This window comes from Hyla sarda, unplaced genomic scaffold, assembly GCF_029499605.1.
Source record: "Hyla sarda isolate aHylSar1 unplaced genomic scaffold, aHylSar1.hap1 scaffold_620, whole genome shotgun sequence".
NCBI classification, from domain to species: domain Eukaryota; kingdom Metazoa; phylum Chordata; class Amphibia; order Anura; family Hylidae; genus Hyla; species Hyla sarda.
This window is the reverse complement of record NW_026610635.1, coordinates 182,423-203,539: the sequence shown is the minus strand read 5'-3', so window position 1 is coordinate 203,539 and position 21,117 is coordinate 182,423. Positions and strand designations below refer to the sequence as shown.

General features: G+C 44.9%; 6 non-coding genes and 2 pseudogenes across 6 annotated transcripts; all 8 read right to left on the bottom strand.

Moving 5' to 3' along the window:
* Positions 1–1,466: 1,466 nt before the first annotated feature.
* LOC130341399 (U2 spliceosomal RNA) lies at positions 1,467–1,657 on the bottom strand. Its single transcript, XR_008881344.1, has one exon. It is a non-coding gene; the product is annotated as a U2 spliceosomal RNA (small nuclear RNA).
* A 2,076-nt stretch (positions 1,658–3,733) lies between these two features.
* LOC130341398 (U2 spliceosomal RNA) lies at positions 3,734–3,924 on the bottom strand. Its single transcript, XR_008881343.1, has one exon. It is a non-coding gene; the product is annotated as a U2 spliceosomal RNA (small nuclear RNA).
* A 2,086-nt stretch (positions 3,925–6,010) lies between these two features.
* Positions 6,011–6,201, bottom strand: LOC130341396 (U2 spliceosomal RNA). The gene has a single exon (XR_008881342.1). It is a non-coding gene; the product is annotated as a U2 spliceosomal RNA (small nuclear RNA).
* Positions 6,202–8,292: 2,091 nt separating this feature from the next.
* LOC130341394 (U2 spliceosomal RNA) lies at positions 8,293–8,483 on the bottom strand. Its single transcript, XR_008881340.1, has one exon. It is a non-coding gene; the product is annotated as a U2 spliceosomal RNA (small nuclear RNA).
* A 2,086-nt stretch (positions 8,484–10,569) lies between these two features.
* Positions 10,570–10,760, bottom strand: LOC130341393 (U2 spliceosomal RNA). Its single transcript, XR_008881339.1, has one exon. It is a non-coding gene; the product is annotated as a U2 spliceosomal RNA (small nuclear RNA).
* A 2,086-nt stretch (positions 10,761–12,846) lies between these two features.
* Positions 12,847–13,037, bottom strand: LOC130341392 (U2 spliceosomal RNA). The gene has a single exon (XR_008881338.1). It is a non-coding gene; the product is annotated as a U2 spliceosomal RNA (small nuclear RNA).
* A 2,086-nt stretch (positions 13,038–15,123) lies between these two features.
* LOC130341411 (U2 spliceosomal RNA) lies at positions 15,124–15,328 on the bottom strand (annotated as a pseudogene).
* A 5,026-nt stretch (positions 15,329–20,354) lies between these two features.
* LOC130341417 (U2 spliceosomal RNA) lies at positions 20,355–20,487 on the bottom strand (annotated as a pseudogene).
* Between the last annotated feature and the right edge of the window lie 630 nt (positions 20,488–21,117).

The following is a 21,117-nucleotide window of genomic DNA, read 5'->3' as shown; positions in this document are numbered from 1 at the left end:
AGTTCTGAGGGTTCTAGATGGATGCAACAATCTCCTGTTGCTTCTATGAAGGCCATAATAGACGACATCACCAAACAGCTCCATAGTCACATACACAGCAAAGGAGAGATGTTGTTTACACCTAGTGATGTCAGTGGTATTGAGTGACATCACAGCACAGTGCTAAGGCTCCTGGGCCTGGACACAGCAGCGGCTGCAATATCTCAACGGAGAATACGTTTATATATATGTGTGTGTGCGCGTATATATATATATATATATATATATATATATATATATATATATATATATATATATTTCTCCGCCGAAATCACTTTTAAACCCATTTCCACCTTTTTTTCCCTTCTCTTCCTCTTACTTTTTTTTCACGTTTTTTTACGTTTTTCTCCTTTTCGCCTCTTTTCTGGGCGTATTATTCTTCTTTTTCTTCTTTTTTTTCGTCTAATGCATACCCCATCAGTGCAGCAATGCTTATTCAATACCGCCAGCAGATGGAGACACTGGGGGATAATTTTCTAAGGATTTATACTGATTTTTCCTGTCTGAATTTGTCGCACAGAAAGTTGCAGGCCAAATATGTGTGACATTTCTGCGACTTTAGCTTCTAGAGCATTTTTACAACATTATACATAGGTGCTGAATACATAAAAAGCGACTGTTCAGCGACAGACAAGTCGCATCGGCTGAAAGTAGGCCAGAATGTCAGTCCATGTTGGAGCAGGTTTAGATACAGTCTAAAGTATAGATCTCAAAGTCTGTGCACAGAATTTAGCAAGGGCCTCGCACCTTCTGATGCATCAGGTAGGTGCACAATAGCATAGCCTAACCCTCTGTACTTTGGTCTATATTGATGCGGGACATAGACAGCCAGCTGATGACCAATCCATTAGTGCAATGGATGGCTGGAAGCATTTGTCTTTGCCTTTGCAATACCACAGAAGCAATGCATGGTCAATGTACAGCAATGACACACCTGTGTGAACAGCCAGGAGACCCCCCCCCCCCCCCCCCCATGTTATGTTACATAGTTACATAGTTAGTACGGTCGAAAAAAGACATATGTCCATCAAGTTCAACCAGGGAATTAAGGGGTAGGGGTGTGGCGCGATATTGGGGAAGGGATGAGATTTTATATTTCTTCATAAGCATTAATCTTATTTTGTCAATTAGGAACATTCAGCACCCACCCGCTATCAAGGCAGCTGCCTATCATGTCATGCCCTACCTGCACAGGTGTGCTGGCTACTCAAATGATCCAATTAAGGAGGCCATTTAGTCAGCAGCAGCAGAAGTCCTGTGCCTGGACGCTCCAACAGCGGCCAGACACAAGCAGAAGCAGCAGAAGCAGCAGCACCACCTTTTGTTTTTTGGCTGCAGCAGCAGCAAGGCCCACAGGGCTGGCTAGCTGGCTAGCCAGCAAGCAGGTAGCAATGAAAGTAGGAATCTTTCTTTTTAACCCTGTAAGGGGGTGGTGCACTGTACCCGAAGATACTGCCATATCGGGTCAATGCATAGGGCGACGGAAGCAAGCTTCGAAATCGGCCCCCGTTCTCAAAAATCCATTTAATATATGGTCCCCAGATAGGGGACGTATCAGATATTAAACTGATAAGAACAGATACTACACTTGATCTTAGCCAAAAGGCCGAGAAGCGATAACCGTGAAAGGGGCGGGCCCAACAAGGTCCCCTTCATGGGCACTATCACTGCTTGCTGTCAGGGAGGCTGCCAGACAATTTTCCATGCACACTCTGGGCTGGGGGGCAGTCAACCACCAGTACACACAGCAGAACCTAAACCCATACCATTATTGCTAAGCAGCAAGACAGGGGCCCATTGCACTCCCACGGGGCCTTTTTAAATGCAATCCATAACCCGGATTTGCCAGGAACCCTTCTTACTCCTCCTACTTGCATGTGACACTGGGCTTAGGATCTGCATAGGAAACACACACACAAGCACACACCTACCTTTGTTGCCTGCAGATGCCTCCTTGGCTGTCCCCAAACGGTATCAAACCAACACCCACGGGAAGCTGTAAGCATAGAGGACATGCCTGCACCCCATTGGACTTACCTGTGTGGGTTAAATCCGGGTTATTTGACAACCTATGGCGGTGATGGTTCTGCTCAGGCAGAGCAGTGCTGATGCTCCTCATAAAGCTGTCGCTGCTGTGAAGGTTCTAGGTGACATCACAAATCCCTATGGTTACATACACAACAAAGCTGGGTTGTTGTTGTTTACACTCTGCAAGGCCTGTGGAAGTGAGTGACATCATAGCACTGTAGTTCTGAGGGTTCTAGATGGATGCAACAATCTCCTGTTGCTTCTATGAAGGCCATAATAGACGACATCACCAAACAGCTCCATAGTCACATACACAGCAAAGGAGAGATGTTGTTTACACCTAGTGATGTCAGTGGTATTGAGTGACATCACAGCACAGTGCTAAGGCTCCTGGGCCTGGACACAGCAGCGGCTGCAATATCTCAACGGAGAATACGTTTATATATATGTGTGTGTGTGCGCGTATATATATATATATATATATATATATATATATATATATATATATATTTCTCCGCCGAAATCACTTTTAAACCCATTTCCACCTTTTTTTCCCTTCTCTTCCTCTTACTTTTTTTTCACGTTTTTTTACGTTTTTCTCCTTTTCGCCTCTTTTCTGGGCGTATTATTCTTCTTTTTCTTCTTTTTTTTCGTCTAATGCATACCCCATCAGTGCAGCAATGCTTATTCAATACCGCCAGCAGATGGAGACACTGGGGGATAATTTTCTAAGGATTTATACTGATTTTTCCTGTCTGAATAAGTTGCAGGCCAAATATGTGTGACATTTCTGCGACTTTAGCTTCTAGAGCATTTTTACAACATTATACATAGGTGCTGAATACATAAAAAGCGACTGTTCAGCGACAGACAAGTCGCATCGGCTGAAAGTAGGCCAGAATGTCAGTCCATGTTGGAGCAGGTTTAGATACAGTCTAAAGTATAGATCTCAAAGTCTGTGCACAGAATTTAGCAAGGGCCTCGCACCTTCTGATGCATCAGGTAGGTGCACAATAGCATAGCCTAACCCTCTGTACTTTGGTCTATATTGATGCGGGACATAGACAGCCAGCTGATGACCAATCCATTAGTGCAATGGATGGCTGGAAGCATTTGTCTTTGCCTTTGCAATACCACAGAAGCAATGCATGGTCAATGTACAGCAATGACACACCTGTGTGAACAGCCAGGAGACCCCCCCCCCCCCCCCCCATGTTATGTTACATAGTTACATAGTTAGTACGGTCGAAAAAAGACATATGTCCATCAAGTTCAACCAGGGAATTAAGGGGTAGGGGTGTGGCGCGATATTGGGGAAGGGATGAGATTTTATATTTCTTCATAAGCATTAATCTTATTTTGTCAATTAGGAACATTCAGCACCCACCCGCTATCAAGGCAGCTGCCTATCATGTCATGCCCTACCTGCACAGGTGTGCTGGCTACTCAAATGATCCAATTAAGGAGGCCATTTAGTCAGCAGCAGCAGAAGTCCTGTGCCTGGACGCTCCAACAGCGGCCAGACACAAGCAGAAGCAGCAGAAGCAGCAGCACCACCTTTTGTTTTTTGGCTGCAGCAGCAGCAAGGCCCACAGGGCTGGCTAGCTGGCTAGCCAGCAAGCAGGTAGCAATGAAAGTAGGAATCTTTCTTTTTAACCCTGTAAGGGGGTGGTGCACTGTACCCGAAGATACTGCCATATCGGGTCAATGCATAGGGCGACGGAAGCAAGCTTCGAAATCGGCCCCCGTTCTCAAAAATCCATTTAATATATGGTCCCCAGATAGGGGACGTATCAGATATTAAACTGATAAGAACAGATACTACACTTGATCTTAGCCAAAAGGCCGAGAAGCGATAACCGTGAAAGGGGCGGGCCCAACAAGGTCCCCTTCATGGGCACTATCACTGCTTGCTGTCAGGGAGGCTGCCAGACAATTTTCCATGCACACTCTGGGCTGGGGGGCAGTCAACCACCAGTACACACAGCAGAACCTAAACCCATACCATTATTGCTAAGCAGCAAGACAGGGGCCCATTGCACTCCCACGGGGCCTTTTTAAATGCAATCCATAACCCGGATTTGCCAGGAACCCTTCTTACTCCTCCTACTTGCATGTGACACTGGGCTTAGGATCTGCATAGGAAACACACACACAAGCACACACCTACCTTTGTTGCCTGCAGATGCCTCCTTGGCTGTCCCCAAACGGTATCAAACCAACACCCACGGGAAGCTGTAAGCATAGAGGACATGCCTGCACCCCATTGGACTTACCTGTGTGGGTTAAATCCGGGTTATTTGACAACCTATGGCGGTGATGGTTCTGCTCAGGCAGAGCAGTGCTGATGCTCCTCATAAAGCTGTCGCTGCTGTGAAGGTTCTAGGTGACATCACAAATCCCTATGGTTACATACACAACAAAGCTGGGTTGTTGTTGTTTACACTCTGCAAGGCCTGTGGGGGGAGTGAGTGACATCATAGCACTGTAGTTCTGAGGGTTCTAGATGGATGCAACAATCTCCTGTTGCTTCTATGAAGGCCGTAATAGACGACATCACCAAACAGCTCCATAGTCACATACACAGCAAAGGAGAGATGTTGTTTACACCTAGTGATGTCAGTGGTATTGAGTGACATCACAGCACAGTGCTAAGGCTCCTGGGCCTGGACACAGCAGCGGCTGCAATATCTCAACGGAGAATACGTTTATATATATGTGTGTGTGTGCGCGTATATATATATATATATATATATATATATATATATATATATTTCTCCGCCGAAATCACTTTTAAACCCATTTCCACCTTTTTTTCCCTTCTCTTCCTCTTACTTTTTTTTCACGTTTTTTTACGTTTTTCTCCTTTTCGCCTCTTTTCTGGGCGTATTATTCTTCTTTTTCTTCTTTTTTTTCGTCTAATGCATACCCCATCAGTGCAGCAATGCTTATTCAATACCGCCAGCAGATGGAGACACTGGGGGATAATTTTCTAAGGATTTATACTGATTTTTCCTGTCTGAATTTGTCGCACAGAAAGTTGCAGGCCAAATATGTGTGACATTTCTGCGACTTTAGCTTCTAGAGCATTTTTACAACATTATACATAGGTGCTGAATACATAAAAAGCGACTGTTCAGCGACAGACAAGTCGCATCGGCTGAAAGTAGGCCAGAATGTCAGTCCATGTTGGAGCAGGTTTAGATACAGTCTAAAGTATAGATCTCAAAGTCTGTGCACAGAATTTAGCAAGGGCCTCGCACCTTCTGATGCATCAGGTAGGTGCACAATAGCATAGCCTAACCCTCTGTACTTTGGTCTATATTGATGCGGGACATAGACAGCCAGCTGATGACCAATCCATTAGTGCAATGGATGGCTGGAAGCATTTGTCTTTGCCTTTGCAATACCACAGAAGCAATGCATGGTCAATGTACAGCAATGACACACCTGTGTGAACAGCCAGGAGACCCCCCCCCCCCCCCCCCCATGTTATGTTACATAGTTACATAGTTAGTACGGTCGAAAAAAGACATATGTCCATCAAGTTCAACCAGGGAATTAAGGGGTAGGGGTGTGGCGCGATATTGGGGAAGGGATGAGATTTTATATTTCTTCATAAGCATTAATCTTATTTTGTCAATTAGGAACATTCAGCACCCACCCGCTATCAAGGCAGCTGCCTATCATGTCATGCCCTACCTGCACAGGTGTGCTGGCTACTCAAATGATCCAATTAAGGAGGCCATTTAGTCAGCAGCAGCAGAAGTCCTGTGCCTGGACGCTCCAACAGCGGCCAGACACAAGCAGAAGCAGCAGAAGCAGCAGCACCACCTTTTGTTTTTTGGCTGCAGCAGCAGCAAGGCCCACAGGGCTGGCTAGCTGGCTAGCCAGCAAGCAGGTAGCAATGAAAGTAGGAATCTTTCTTTTTAACCCTGTAAGGGGGTGGTGCACTGTACCCGAAGATACTGCCATATCGGGTCAATGCATAGGGCGACGGAAGCAAGCTTCGAAATCGGCCCCCGTTCTCAAAAATCCATTTAATATATGGTCCCCAGATAGGGGACGTATCAGATATTAAACTGATAAGAACAGATACTACACTTGATCTTAGCCAAAAGGCCGAGAAGCGATAACCGTGAAAGGGGCGGGCCCAACAAGGTCCCCTTCATGGGCACTATCACTGCTTGCTGTCAGGGAGGCTGCCAGACAATTTTCCATGCACACTCTGGGCTGGGGGGCAGTCAACCACCAGTACACACAGCAGAACCTAAACCCATACCATTATTGCTAAGCAGCAAGACAGGGGCCCATTGCACTCCCACGGGGCCTTTTTAAATGCAATCCATAACCCGGATTTGCCAGGAACCCTTCTTACTCCTCCTACTTGCATGTGACACTGGGCTTAGGATCTGCATAGGAAACACACACACAAGCACACACCTACCTTTGTTGCCTGCAGATGCCTCCTTGGCTGTCCCCAAACGGTATCAAACCAACACCCACGGGAAGCTGTAAGCATAGAGGACATGCCTGCACCCCATTGGACTTACCTGTGTGGGTTAAATCCGGGTTATTTGACAACCTATGGCGGTGATGGTTCTGCTCAGGCAGAGCAGTGCTGATGCTCCTCATAAAGCTGTCGCTGCTGTGAAGGTTCTAGGTGACATCACAAATCCCTATGGTTACATACACAACAAAGCTGGGTTGTTGTTGTTTACACTCTGCAAGGCCTGTGGAAGTGAGTGACATCATAGCACTGTAGTTCTGAGGGTTCTAGATGGATGCAACAATCTCCTGTTGCTTCTATGAAGGCCATAATAGACGACATCACCAAACAGCTCCATAGTCACATACACAGCAAAGGAGAGATGTTGTTTACACCTAGTGATGTCAGTGGTATTGAGTGACATCACAGCACAGTGCTAAGGCTCCTGGGCCTGGACACAGCAGCGGCTGCAATATCTCAACGGAGAATACGTTTATATATATGTGTGTGTGTGCGCGTATATATATATATATATATATATATATATATATATATATATATATATATATATTTCTCCGCCGAAATCACTTTTAAACCCATTTCCACCTTTTTTTCCCTTCTCTTCCTCTTACTTTTTTTTCACGTTTTTTACGTTTTTCTCCTTTTCGCCTCTTTTCTGGGCGTATTATTCTTCTTTTTCTTCTTTTTTTTCGTCTAATGCATACCCCATCAGTGCAGCAATGCTTATTCAATACCGCCAGCAGATGGAGACACTGGGGGATAATTTTCTAAGGATTTATACTGATTTTTCCTGTCTGAATTTGTCGCACAGAAAGTTGCAGGCCAAATATGTGTGACATTTCTGCGACTTTAGCTTCTAGAGCATTTTTACAACATTATACATAGGTGCTGAATACATAAAAAGCGACTGTTCAGCGACAGACAAGTCGCATCGGCTGAAAGTAGGCCAGAATGTCAGTCCATGTTGGAGCAGGTTTAGATACAGTCTAAAGTATAGATCTCAAAGTCTGTGCACAGAATTTAGCAAGGGCCTCGCACCTTCTGATGCATCAGGTAGGTGCACAATAGCATAGCCTAACCCTCTGTACTTTGGTCTATATTGATGCGGGACATAGACAGCCAGCTGATGACCAATCCATTAGTGCAATGGATGGCTGGAAGCATTTGTCTTTGCCTTTGCAATACCACAGAAGCAATGCATGGTCAATGTACAGCAATGACACACCTGTGTGAACAGCCAGGAGACCCCCCCCCCCCCCCCATGTTATGTTACATAGTTACATAGTTAGTACGGTCGAAAAAAGACATATGTCCATCAAGTTCAACCAGGGAATTAAGGGGTAGGGGTGTGGCGCAATATTGGGGAAGGGATGAGATTTTATATTTCTTCATAAGCATTAATCTTATTTTGTCAATTAGGAACATTCAGCACCCACCCGCTATCAAGGCAGCTGCCTATCATGTCATGCCCTACCTGCACAGGTGTGCTGGCTACTCAAATGATCCAATTAAGGAGGCCATTTAGTCAGCAGCAGCAGAAGTCCTGTGCCTGGACGCTCCAACAGCGGCCAGACACAAGCAGAAGCAGCAGAAGCAGCAGCACCACCTTTTGTTTTTTGGCTGCAGCAGCAGCAAGGCCCACAGGGCTGGCTAGCTGGCTAGCCAGCAAGCAGGTAGCAATGAAAGTAGGAATCTTTCTTTTTAACCCTGTAAGGGGGTGGTGCACTGTACCCGAAGATACTGCCATATCGGGTCAATGCATAGGGCGACGGAAGCAAGCTTCGAAATCGGCCCCCGTTCTCAAAAATCCATTTAATATATGGTCCCCAGATAGGGGACGTATCAGATATTAAACTGATAAGAACAGATACTACACTTGATCTTAGCCAAAAGGCCGAGAAGCGATAACCGTGAAAGGGGCGGGCCCAACAAGGTCCCCTTCATGGGCACTATCACTGCTTGCTGTCAGGGAGGCTGCCAGACAATTTTCCATGCACACTCTGGGCTGGGGGGCAGTCAACCACCAGTACACACAGCAGAACCTAAACCCATACCATTATTGCTAAGCAGCAAGACAGGGGCCCATTGCACTCCCACGGGGCCTTTTTAAATGCAATCCATAACCCGGATTTGCCAGGAACCCTTCTTACTCCTCCTACTTGCATGTGACACTGGGCTTAGGATCTGCATAGGAAACACACACACAAGCACACACCTACCTTTGTTGCCTGCAGATGCCTCCTTGGCTGTCCCCAAACGGTATCAAACCAACACCCACGGGAAGCTGTAAGCATAGAGGACATGCCTGCACCCCATTGGACTTACCTGTGTGGGTTAAATCCGGGTTATTTGACAACCTATGGCGGTGATGGTTCTGCTCAGGCAGAGCAGTGCTGATGCTCCTCATAAAGCTGTCGCTGCTGTGAAGGTTCTAGGTGACATCACAAATCCCTATGGTTACATACACAACAAAGCTGGGTTGTTGTTGTTTACACTCTGCAAGGCCTGTGGAAGTGAGTGACATCATAGCACTGTAGTTCTGAGGGTTCTAGATGGATGCAACAATCTCCTGTTGCTTCTATGAAGGCCATAATAGACGACATCACCAAACAGCTCCATAGTCACATACACAGCAAAGGAGAGATGTTGTTTACACCTAGTGATGTCAGTGGTATTGAGTGACATCACAGCACAGTGCTAAGGCTCCTGGGCCTGGACACAGCAGCGGCTGCAATATCTCAACGGAGAATACGTTTATATATATGTGTGTGTGTGCGCGTATATATATATATATATATATATATATATATATATATATATATATTTCTCCGCCGAAATCACTTTTAAACCCATTTCCACCTTTTTTTCCCTTCTCTTCCTCTTACTTTTTTTTCACGTTTTTTTACGTTTTTCTCCTTTTCGCCTCTTTTCTGGGCGTATTATTCTTCTTTTTCTTCTTTTTTTTCGTCTAATGCATACCCCATCAGTGCAGCAATGCTTATTCAATACCGCCAGCAGATGGAGACACTGGGGGATAATTTTCTAAGGATTTATACTGATTTTTCCTGTCTGAATTTGTCGCACAGAAAGTTGCAGGCCAAATATGTGTGACATTTCTGCGACTTTAGCTTCTAGAGCATTTTTACAACATTATACATAGGTGCTGAATACATAAAAAGCGACTGTTCAGCGACAGACAAGTCGCATCGGCTGAAAGTAGGCCAGAATGTCAGTCCATGTTGGAGCAGGTTTAGATACAGTCTAAAGTATAGATCTCAAAGTCTGTGCACAGAATTTAGCAAGGGCCTCGCACCTTCTGATGCATCAGGTAGGTGCACAATAGCATAGCCTAACCCTCTGTACTTTGGTCTATATTGATGCGGGACATAGACAGCCAGCTGATGACCAATCCATTAGTGCAATGGATGGCTGGAAGCATTTGTCTTTGCCTTTGCAATACCACAGAAGCAATGCATGGTCAATGTACAGCAATGACACACCTGTGTGAACAGCCAGGAGACCCCCCCCCCCCCCCCCCATGTTATGTTACATAGTTACATAGTTAGTACGGTCGAAAAAAGACATATGTCCATCAAGTTCAACCAGGGAATTAAGGGGTAGGGGTGTGGCGCGATATTGGGGAAGGGATGAGATTTTATATTTCTTCATAAGCATTAATCTTATTTTGTCAATTAGGAACATTCAGCACCCACCCGCTATCAAGGCAGCTGCCTATCATGTCATGCCCTACCTGCACAGGTGTGCTGGCTACTCAAATGATCCAATTAAGGAGGCCATTTAGTCAGCAGCAGCAGAAGTCCTGTGCCTGGACGCTCCAACAGCGGCCAGACACAAGCAGAAGCAGCAGAAGCAGCAGCACCACCTTTTGTTTTTTGGCTGCAGCAGCAGCAAGGCCCACAGGGCTGGCTAGCTGGCTAGCCAGCAAGCAGGTAGCAATGAAAGTAGGAATCTTTCTTTTTAACCCTGTAAGGGGGTGGTGCACTGTACCCGAAGATACTGCCATATCGGGTCAATGCATAGGGCGACGGAAGCAAGCTTCGAAATCGGCCCCCGTTCTCAAAAATCCATTTAATATATGGTCCCCAGATAGGGGACGTATCAGATATTAAACTGATAAGAACAGATACTACACTTGATCTTAGCCAAAAGGCCGAGAAGCGATAACCGTGAAAGGGGCGGGCCCAACAAGGTCCCCTTCATGGGCACTATCACTGCTTGCTGTCAGGGAGGCTGCCAGACAATTTTCCATGCACACTCTGGGCTGGGGGGCAGTCAACCACCAGTACACACAGCAGAACCTAAACCCATACCATTATTGCTAAGCAGCAAGACAGGGGCCCATTGCACTCCCACGGGGCCTTTTTAAATGCAATCCATAACCCGGATTTGCCAGGAACCCTTCTTACTCCTCCTACTTGCATGTGACACTGGGCTTAGGATCTGCATAGGAAACACACACACAAGCACACACCTACCTTTGTTGCCTGCAGATGCCTCCTTGGCTGTCCCTAAACGGTATCAAACCAACACCCACGGGAAGCTGTAAGCATAGAGGACATGCCTGCACCCCATTGGACTTACCTGTGTGGGTTAAATCCGGGTTATTTGACAACCTATGGCGGTGATGGTTCTGCTCAGGCAGAGCAGTGCTGATGCTCCTCATAAAGCTGTCGCTGCTGTGAAGGTTCTAGGTGACATCACAAATCCCTATGGTTACATACACAACAAAGCTGGGTTGTTGTTGTTTACACTCTGCAAGGCCTGTGGAAGTGAGTGACATCATAGCACTGTAGTTCTGAGGGTTCTAGATGGATGCAACAATCTCCTGTTGCTTCTATGAAGGCCATAATAGACGACATCACCAAACAGCTCCATAGTCACATACACAGCAAAGGAGAGATGTTGTTTACACCTAGTGATGTCAGTGGTATTGAGTGACATCACAGCACAGTGCTAAGGCTCCTGGGCCTGGACACAGCAGCGGCTGCAATATCTCAACGGAGAATACGTTTATATATATGTGTGTGTGCGCGTATATATATATATATATATATATATATATATATATATATATATATTTCTCCGCCGAAATCACTTTTAAACCCATTTCCACCTTTTTTTCCCTTCTCTTCCTCTTACTTTTTTTTCACGTTTTTTTACGTTTTTCTCCTTTTCGCCTCTTTTCTGGGCGTATTATTCTTCTTTTTCTTCTTTTTTTTCGTCTAATGCATACCCCATCAGTGCAGCAATGCTTATTCAATACCGCCAGCAGATGGAGACACTGGGGGATAATTTTCTAAGGATTTATACTGATTTTTCCTGTCTGAATTTGTCGCACAGAAAGTTGCAGGCCAAATATGTGTGACATTTCTGCGACTTTAGCTTCTAGAGCATTTTTACAACATTATACATAGGTGCTGAATACATAAAAAGCGACTGTTCAGCGACAGACAAGTCGCATCGGCTGAAAGTAGGCCAGAATGTCAGTCCATGTTGGAGCAGGTTTAGATACAGTCTAAAGTATAGATCTCAAAGTCTGTGCACAGAATTTAGCAAGGGCCTCGCACCTTCTGATGCATCAGGTAGGTGCACAATAGCATAGCCTAACCCTCTGTACTTTGGTCTATATTGATGCGGGACATAGACAGCCAGCTGATGACCAATCCATTAGTGCAATGGATGGCTGGAAGCATTTGTCTTTGCCTTTGCAATACCACAGAAGCAATGCATGGTCAATGTACAGCAATGACACACCTGTGTGAACAGCCAGGAGACCCCCCCCCCCCCCCCCCCCATGTTATGTTACATAGTTACATAGTTAGTACGGTCGAAAAAAGACATATGTCCATCAAGTTCAACCAGGGAATTAAGGGGTAGGGGTGTGGCGCGATATTGGGGAAGGGATGAGATTTTATATTTCTTCATAAGCATTAATCTTATTTTGTCAATTAGGAACATTCAGCACCCACCCGCTATCAAGGCAGCTGCCTATCATGTCATGCCCTACCTGCACAGGTGTGCTGGCTACTCAAATGATCCAATTAAGGAGGCCATTTAGTCAGCAGCAGCAGAAGTCCTGTGCCTGGACGCTCCAACAGCGGCCAGACACAAGCAGAAGCAGCAGAAGCAGCAGCACCACCTTTTGTTTTTTGGCTGCAGCAGCAGCAAGGCCCACAGGGCTGGCTAGCTGGCTAGCCAGCAAGCAGGTAGCAATGAAAGTAGGAATCTTTCTTTTTAACCCTGTAAGGGGGTGGTGCACTGTACCCGAAGATACTGCCATATCGGGTCAATGCATAGGGCGACGGAAGCAAGCTTCGAAATCGGCCCCCGTTCTCAAAAATCCATTTAATATATGGTCCCCAGATAGGGGACGTATCAGATATTAAACTGATAAGAACAGATACTACACTTGATCTTAGCCAAAAGGCCGAGAAGCGATAACCGTGAAAGGGGCGGGCCCAACAAGGTCCCCTTCATGGGCACTATCACTGCTTGCTGTCAGGGAGGCTGCCAGACAATTTTCCATGCACACTCTGGGCTGGGGGGCAGTCAACCACCAGTACACACAGCAGAACCTAAACCCATACCATTATTGCTAAGCAGCAAGACAGGGGCCCATTGCACTCCCACGGGGCCTTTTTAAATGCAATCCATAACCCGGATTTGCCAGGAACCCTTCTTACTCCTCCTACTTGCATGTGACACTGGGCTTAGGATCTGCATAGGAAACACACACACAAGCACACACCTACCTTTGTTGCCTGCAGATGCCTCCTTGGCTGTCCCCAAACGGTATCAAACCAACACCCACGGGAAGCTGTAAGCATAGAGGACATGCCTGCACCCCATTGGACTTACCTGTGTGGGTTAAATCCGGGTTATTTGACAACCTATGGCGGTGATGGTTCTGCTCAGGCAGAGCAGTGCTGATGCTCCTCATAAAGCTGTCGCTGCTGTGAAGGTTCTAGGTGACATCACAAATCCCTATGGTTACATACACAACAAAGCTGGGTTGTTGTTGTTTACACTCTGCAAGGCCTGTGGAAGTGAGTGACATCATAGCACTGTAGTTCTGAGGGTTCTAGATGGATGCAACAATCTCCTGTTGCTTCTATGAAGGCCATAATAGACGACATCACCAAACAGCTCCATAGTCACATACACAGCAAAGGAGAGATGTTGTTTACACCTAGTGATGTCAGTGGTATTGAGTGACATCACAGCACAGTGCTAAGGCTCCTGGGCCTGGACACAGCAGCGGCTGCAATATCTCAACGGAGAATACGTTTATATATATGTGTGTGTGTGCGCGTATATATATATATATATATATATATATATATATATATATATATATTTCTCCGCCGAAATCACTTTTAAACCCATTTCCACCTTTTTTTCCCTTCTCTTCCTCTTACTTTTTTTTCACGTTTTTTTACGTTTTTCTCCTTTTCGCCTCTTTTCTGGGCGTATTATTCTTCTTTTTCTTCTTTTTTTTCGTCTAATGCATACCCCATCAGTGCAGCAATGCTTATTCAATACCGCCAGCAGATGGAGACACTGGGGGATAATTTTCTAAGGATTTATACTGATTTTTCCTGTCTGAATTTGTCGCACAGAAAGTTGCAGGCCAAATATGTGTGACATTTCTGCGACTTTAGCTTCTAGAGCATTTTTACAACATTATACATAGGTGCTGAATACATAAAAAGCGACTGTTCAGCGACAGACAAGTCGCATCGGCTGAAAGTAGGCCAGAATGTCAGTCCATGTTGGAGCAGGTTTAGATACAGTCTAAAGTATAGATCTCAAAGTCTGTGCACAGAATTTAGCAAGGGCCTCGCACCTTCTGATGCATCAGGTAGGTGCACAATAGCATAGCCTAACCCTCTGTACTTTGGTCTATATTGATGCGGGACATAGACAGCCAGCTGATGACCAATCCATTAGTGCAATGGATGGCTGGAAGCATTTGTCTTTGCCTTTGCAATACCACAGAAGCAATGCATGGTCAATGTACAGCAATGACACACCTGTGTGAACAGCCAGGAGACCCCCCCCCCCCCCCCCCATGTTATGTTACATAGTTACATAGTTAGTACGGTCGAAAAAAGACATATGTCCATCAAGTTCAACCAGGGAATTAAGGGGTAGGGGTGTGGCGCGATATTGGGGAAGGGATGAGATTTTATATTTCTTCATAAGCATTAATCTTATTTTGTCAATTAGGAACATTCAGCACCCACCCGCTATCAAGGCAGCTGCCTATCATGTCATGCCCTACCTGCACAGGTGTGCTGGCTACTCAAATGATCCAATTAAGGAGGCCATTTAGTCAGCAGCAGCAGAAGTCCTGTGCCTGGACGCTCCAACAGCGGCCAGACACAAGCAGAAGCAGCAGAAGCAGCAGCACCACCTTTTGTTTTTTGGCTGCAGCAGCAGCAAGGCCCACAGGGCTGGCTAGCTGGCTAGCCAGCAAGCAGGTAGCAATGAAAGTAGGAATCTTTCTTTTTAACCCTGTAAGGGGGTGGTGCACTGTACCCGAAGATACTGCCATATCGGGTCAATGCATAGGGCGACGGAAGCAAGCTTCGAAATCGGCCCCCGTTCTCAAAAATCCATTTAATATATGGTCCCCAGATAGGGGACGTATCAGATATTAAACTGATAAGAACAGATTTTTTTTTTTAACTTGACTACCCTTACGGGGGCAACTTTATTAAAAATTAAATAATGTTAACAAATTTGTGCAAATATGTCAATAAATACAGTTACATATAAATAACATATTTACAACATATTAAAACATAAAATGGGCACTTGGTGGCTTTACAAGATAGAATTCCATTCTTTTAAAAACCATTTTCTAGATAAAAGCGGAAATCTCTTCTTGTCTAAAAGATAGTACTGGTACATTTCATAAAAACAGATAGATAAAATGTCCTTCACAGATAAAACCTCATGCTTGAACAATAAAATATTCCTGGCCTTCCACAGAGCTGCCTTCACACAGTTTATGATCTTCCATGCAATAGTCTCTTGAGTCCGTGTTGGGCATTCCAGGCAACCATAAAAAACCACTGCAATATTTAAGTCTTTTAGTCCAGTTATCCTTTTTACCAGAGGGAGTATCTTTGTCCATATTTTCTGCGAGTAAAAACAAGTCCATATTAGATGGTGCACGGTCTCCTCTTGTCGGCATCCCTCCCTCGGGCAGGTTGCAGAGTTGGATAATCCTCTTCGGTGCTGGAATGCCCGGCATGGAAGACACTCGTGTGCGCAGCTCCAGGCCAGGTCCTTCTGTGAATTAAAAAGATAATTAATACTCAACATCTTCCAAATCTGTATACACTTCTGTTCATTAAAATTTTTGATGGGAGTCACGGTACTGGTTTCTTTTATTTCCTTTAGTAGTTTTTTGCTATTGCACAGATCCTGAACACTTTTACCTTTAAAATTATATAAGTTTAAAATTTTTCCTAAAATCATGTATTGAGGGGGTAAATTCAAAGAATAAGGGCAACTTAAAACTGTAGAAAACCAGCCGTTCCTCCGCATAAAATAACCAGTATTAAAACGAACAAAATAAGACCAGTAGCTATCTTTAAAAACAGTAGTAAAACACATGCTAAAAAACTTTATTAAAAGGAAAGCTTTAAAATCTGGAAAATCCTTACCGCCCCTGGAGTTCGGTTTTATCACAATTTGTCTCTTTAATTTTTCTCTCTTAGAACTCCAAAAGAAAGTAAAACAAGCTTTTGTTATTTTCTTTAGAACCATTTCGGGGGGTGGGAAAACCAGACTTAAATACAATAAAATAGGTAAAAGCACCATTTTTGTAATTAAAACCTTCCCTTCCATTGTAAGTTCTCGCATGTTCCACATACATATTTTCTTATTTATTTTTTGAGCCACCAAGTCCCAGCTATTAAAACCATTATTAGACTCGTCAAAGGAGACACCTAAAATCTGCACCGATTCAGACACAGGGACGGGCACATCATACAAAGGCATTCCGCCTATGTTTAAAATGTTACTTTTGTTAAAATTGACTTTAAAACCGGAGGCACAATTAAAATATTGAATCTGTTTTAGCGTCTTCTGAAGCGATGGGGTGTCCCTGCAAAACACCGCAACATCGTCCATGTACCCCACTACCTTCGCCTCTAGTCCCCCTCCTCCTGGCAGGGGGACTCCATGGATCTGCTTATCCTTTCGTATTGTACATAAAAGAGGCTCTATTGCGCAAATGAAGAGTAGTGGGGACAAGGGACACCCCTGCTTCACTCCGGAATTTAAAATCACGCCCTGTGTCTTAAAACCATTTACTAAAATTTTACTAGTACAGTTATCATAAAAAGCTCTAAGAGACAATAAAAAGCCATCAGGTATACCCATTTTCTCTAAAACCTTAAAAAGATAAAAATGTGACACCCTGTCGAAAGCTTTTTCAAAATCTATGGATAAAACCGCCAGCTTTCCTTTTCTTAATTTGGTGTCGCTAATTACATCCTTTAAAAGGTTTAGGTTCTCCCATAAACTCCTCCCAGGCACCCCACAGACTTGGTTTGTATGAATTATTTTATGGATTACGTTCTTTAAGCGGTTAGCACACAGTTTCGCCATTATTTTATAGTCGCAGTTCAGAAGGGTGATTGGTCTCCAGTTTTTGAGTTCCGACCGGTCTCCCTTTTTGAATAGCAGGGAGACATCACCCTTCTTCCATGAGCCTGGGAGGATTTTAGACTTAAAGACTTCCGTAAAAAGGGAGAACAAATCTTCTTTTAAAATACCATAAAAAGTAACATAAAATTCAATGGGTATACCATCCGGCCCAGGCACTTTACCTGTTTTAAAACTCTTGACGGTCTCTAAAATCTCCTGCTCTGAAATATTCTGCAATAAAAAAGACTGTGAGACAGGATCTAAAAAATTGGTGATCTCCTTTAACGAGTCATTCATAAAACATTCATCAATGTGTTTTACATTAAAAAGATCCGCATAAAACTCTTGCACCTTTTTTAAAATACCCTGTACATCATTCACTCCTTCAATGTTTTCTATTAACCTTCTATTTTCATGTATTTTCTTAAAAAAATACCTGGAGCAGGTCTCGTTTTCCTCAAGATGCTGTATTCGAGACCTAAAGATAATTTCTTTTCCTTTCTGCTCCAGGCACTTAGTTATTTCTTTTTTAAGATCATGTACCTCCTTCTCCACCTCCATCCCATGTGCTCTGAATTTGTACAGGGTTTGCAGACGAGTATTTAGGATATTATAAAATTCACGTTTTTCTTTAGCTTTCCTAACCCCAACACGGATAAAAAATTCTTTTATTTTTAGTTTCATTTTTTCCCACCAGATACTGGTGGGAGTGTTGGGGTCTTTTACTCGTCTGCATTCCTTGTAAAAGGTGATAAAATCTGATAAAACCTGCGGATCTTCTAAAAGGGACACGTTTAACTTCCAGGCATTCCTACCAGTTCTCCTTTTAAAATCACTTTTAACTTTAAAATACAATAATTTATGGTCAGAAAAAACATTGGTAAAAAGATCACAGTTAAAAGGCAGTACTTGATAAGAACAAAAAATAAAATCTATCCTGGAGCTACAGCTTGCATTGCTCCAGGTAACACCGTCTTCCTCTGGTACGTTAAAATTACATTTTTTAAAAACATCAGTGAGATTAAAATCTAAAATCAAGTTTTTTAACATAAAAGACGTCTTATCATAGTTCCTACTCACTGCGTTCGAAAAACGGCGTTCTCCCCTTAAAATACAATTAAAATCACCTGATAAAACAAGAGGACTAGAATTGTTAATAAAAAGGGGTAAAATCTCCAACATTTTTATTCTTTCATTCTTATCAGGAGAACCATAAAAATTTAAAAACTGCCATTTAATACCATTAATAAAAGCGCTGACCAATAAAATTCTGCCTGGTAAAATTTCGTTAAAACTCTCAATTAAAACGTTCCCTTTAAAAAGTATGGCGACCCCTGCTGATCTGGACTCATTTGATCCAGACCAGACTGATGGACCGTGCACCCAATCATCTTCATATTCTTTATAATTTAATCTGTGCGGGATGCCACATTCCTGCAGGAAAAGGACGGAAGCAGCAAAAACCGACAAGTAATTAAATAGGGCAACCCTTCTTACTCTGGCGCTCACACTTCTCACGTTCAAGGACAGACCGGACAACTCAGCCATGGGAATGTACAAGAAAACGTCTTACACCTCTGATTCCCCCTCCGAAGCCTCATACCCCCCAAAATCTGACTCAACTGTACGCATAGAGGAAGCAGGAGAGGAGGCACCATCACTCAGCCGACCCCCCTCCTCCATCATGATTGAGGCATAGTTGTTCTCGGGCATCCTGGCAATCAGGGCTCCAGACTCATTGGGTTCTTCCACCTCTTGCCCCTCCATAGGGGTCGGGTGTTCACTTAGTTCCGTCTCTGGTACCTCAGAGACGGTCACCCCTGAAACCTCCTCCTGGCAGGGAGGAGGGGGGGTATCCCCTATGGGGACCTGTGGAGGAACGTCACTTGGGTTCCCTGCATCCGCAGGTACTTCCATCGGCTCCCCCTGGACCGCCTCCGAATAGAGTCTTCTGGAGCCCCTCCGCCTTTTAACCTTCACCTCTCCACCCGGATCATCGCTCTCAGGGGGACCCTGAGCCAGAGGTTGCTGAGGAGCGGATTCGGCCGCCGTCCGCTCCTCTCTTAACCCAGCATGCTCCTGGGGGCCAGTTTTTTCACCACTTGCACGTTTTTTGGCCATCCTCTGCTCTTTAGGGTCCCCTCCTTTTGCCTGAGGGGGGTCTTTCTCCTTCTCCATCTCACCGCTTACCTCTTGTGGGGGGGTAATCACTGGCTCTGCTTGCCTCGGCTGGTGTCCCGGTTGCTGTCCTTGCTGCCTCCAGGGTTGCCACTGCTGCTCCGTCCTATGTCTGTGGGGACAAGAGGAGAAAAGGTGACCGAATTGTTGACAGAAATTGCACCTCCCTCCTCTTGTGCATTTCTCTGTCTCGTGCTGTGTGCTACCACATTTTTTGCATGTACTTTCACAGTTTTCTTTTGTGTGTCCATATCTGTGACACTTCCTGCAGTAGCTTGGCATCCCCGCATAAAAGAGGTCGCCACACATATTATTTATTTTAAAACGAGCTGGTGGTAGTTGTATTCCCCCTGGCAATCTGTCATCTTTTTTGCATGTAACCTGAAATCTCCACTTAGATGTCCAGATGCCACAGCTGTTCATGATTTTTCCTCTGCACTCAACCTTACTAAAATAGACTTGTAAAAACAACTCAACATCGTGTAGGTTGGCGAAAGGGGAATACATCTTTACTACCACCAGCTTAATATCGTCTAGAACGTGCTCAATAATCCGGACACCCTGAAGCTTTTTGTCTTTACTCGCAGCAGCTCTGGTAACAAAATCTCTGTGGATGCCATTTTGTGTGAACGTCACATCAAAAATTTTACGCTTCGGGTAGTCCTGGATTGCCAATATCTCGCCCTTCTGTATTCCGAAAACTCCTCCGAGCACGTCCTCTACTACGAATTTCAAATCGTCCGCCCTTTTGGTATCATCCGTGAGAATGACTCTCACGGTGTTTTTGATCCTTGCGTATGCCGGCACAGAACCTGGATCCGGATCATCATCCATGGTTCTAACCTCTCTCCACCCGAAGGTCTTGAGAGGCGATCGCTACTCGTTACCCTGGGACTAGGCCCTCTCCCCAATAGCAACAAGTGGGTGAAGCCCAGGCAATAAACCTGGGCGATCCCACAAGGCCGAGGAGAGGGGTACCCGAGTACCTTCTGACCAGATCTCCTGTATTACTACACTTGATCTTAGCCAAAAGGCCGAGAAGCGATAACCGTGAAAGGGGCGGGCCCAACAAGGTCCCCTTCATGGGCACTATCACTGCTTGCTGTCAGGGAGGCTGCCAGACAATTTTCCATGCACACTCTGGGCTGGGGGGCAGTCAACCACCAGTACACACAGCAGAACCTAAACCCATACCATTATTGCTAAGCAGCAAGACAGGGGCCCATTGCACTCCCACGGGGCCTTTTTAAATGCAATCCATAACCCGGATTTGCCAGGAACCCTTCTTACTCCTCCTACTTGCATGTGACACTGGGCTTAGGATCTGCATAGGAAACACACACACAAGCACACACCTACCTTTGTTGCCTGCAGATGCCTCCTTGGCTGTCCCCAAACGGTATCAAACCAACACCCACGGGAAGCTGTAAGCATAGAGGACATGCCTGCACCCCATTGGACTTACCTGTGTGGGTTAAATCCGGGTTATTTGACAACCTATGGCGGTGATGGTTCTGCTCAGGCAGAGCAGTGCTGATGCTCCTCATAAAGCTGTCGCTGCTGTGAAGGTTCTAGGTGACATCACAAATCCCTATGGTTACATACACAACAAAGCTGGGTTGTTGTTGTTTACACTCTGCAAGGCCTGTGGAAGTGAGTGACATCATAGCACTGTA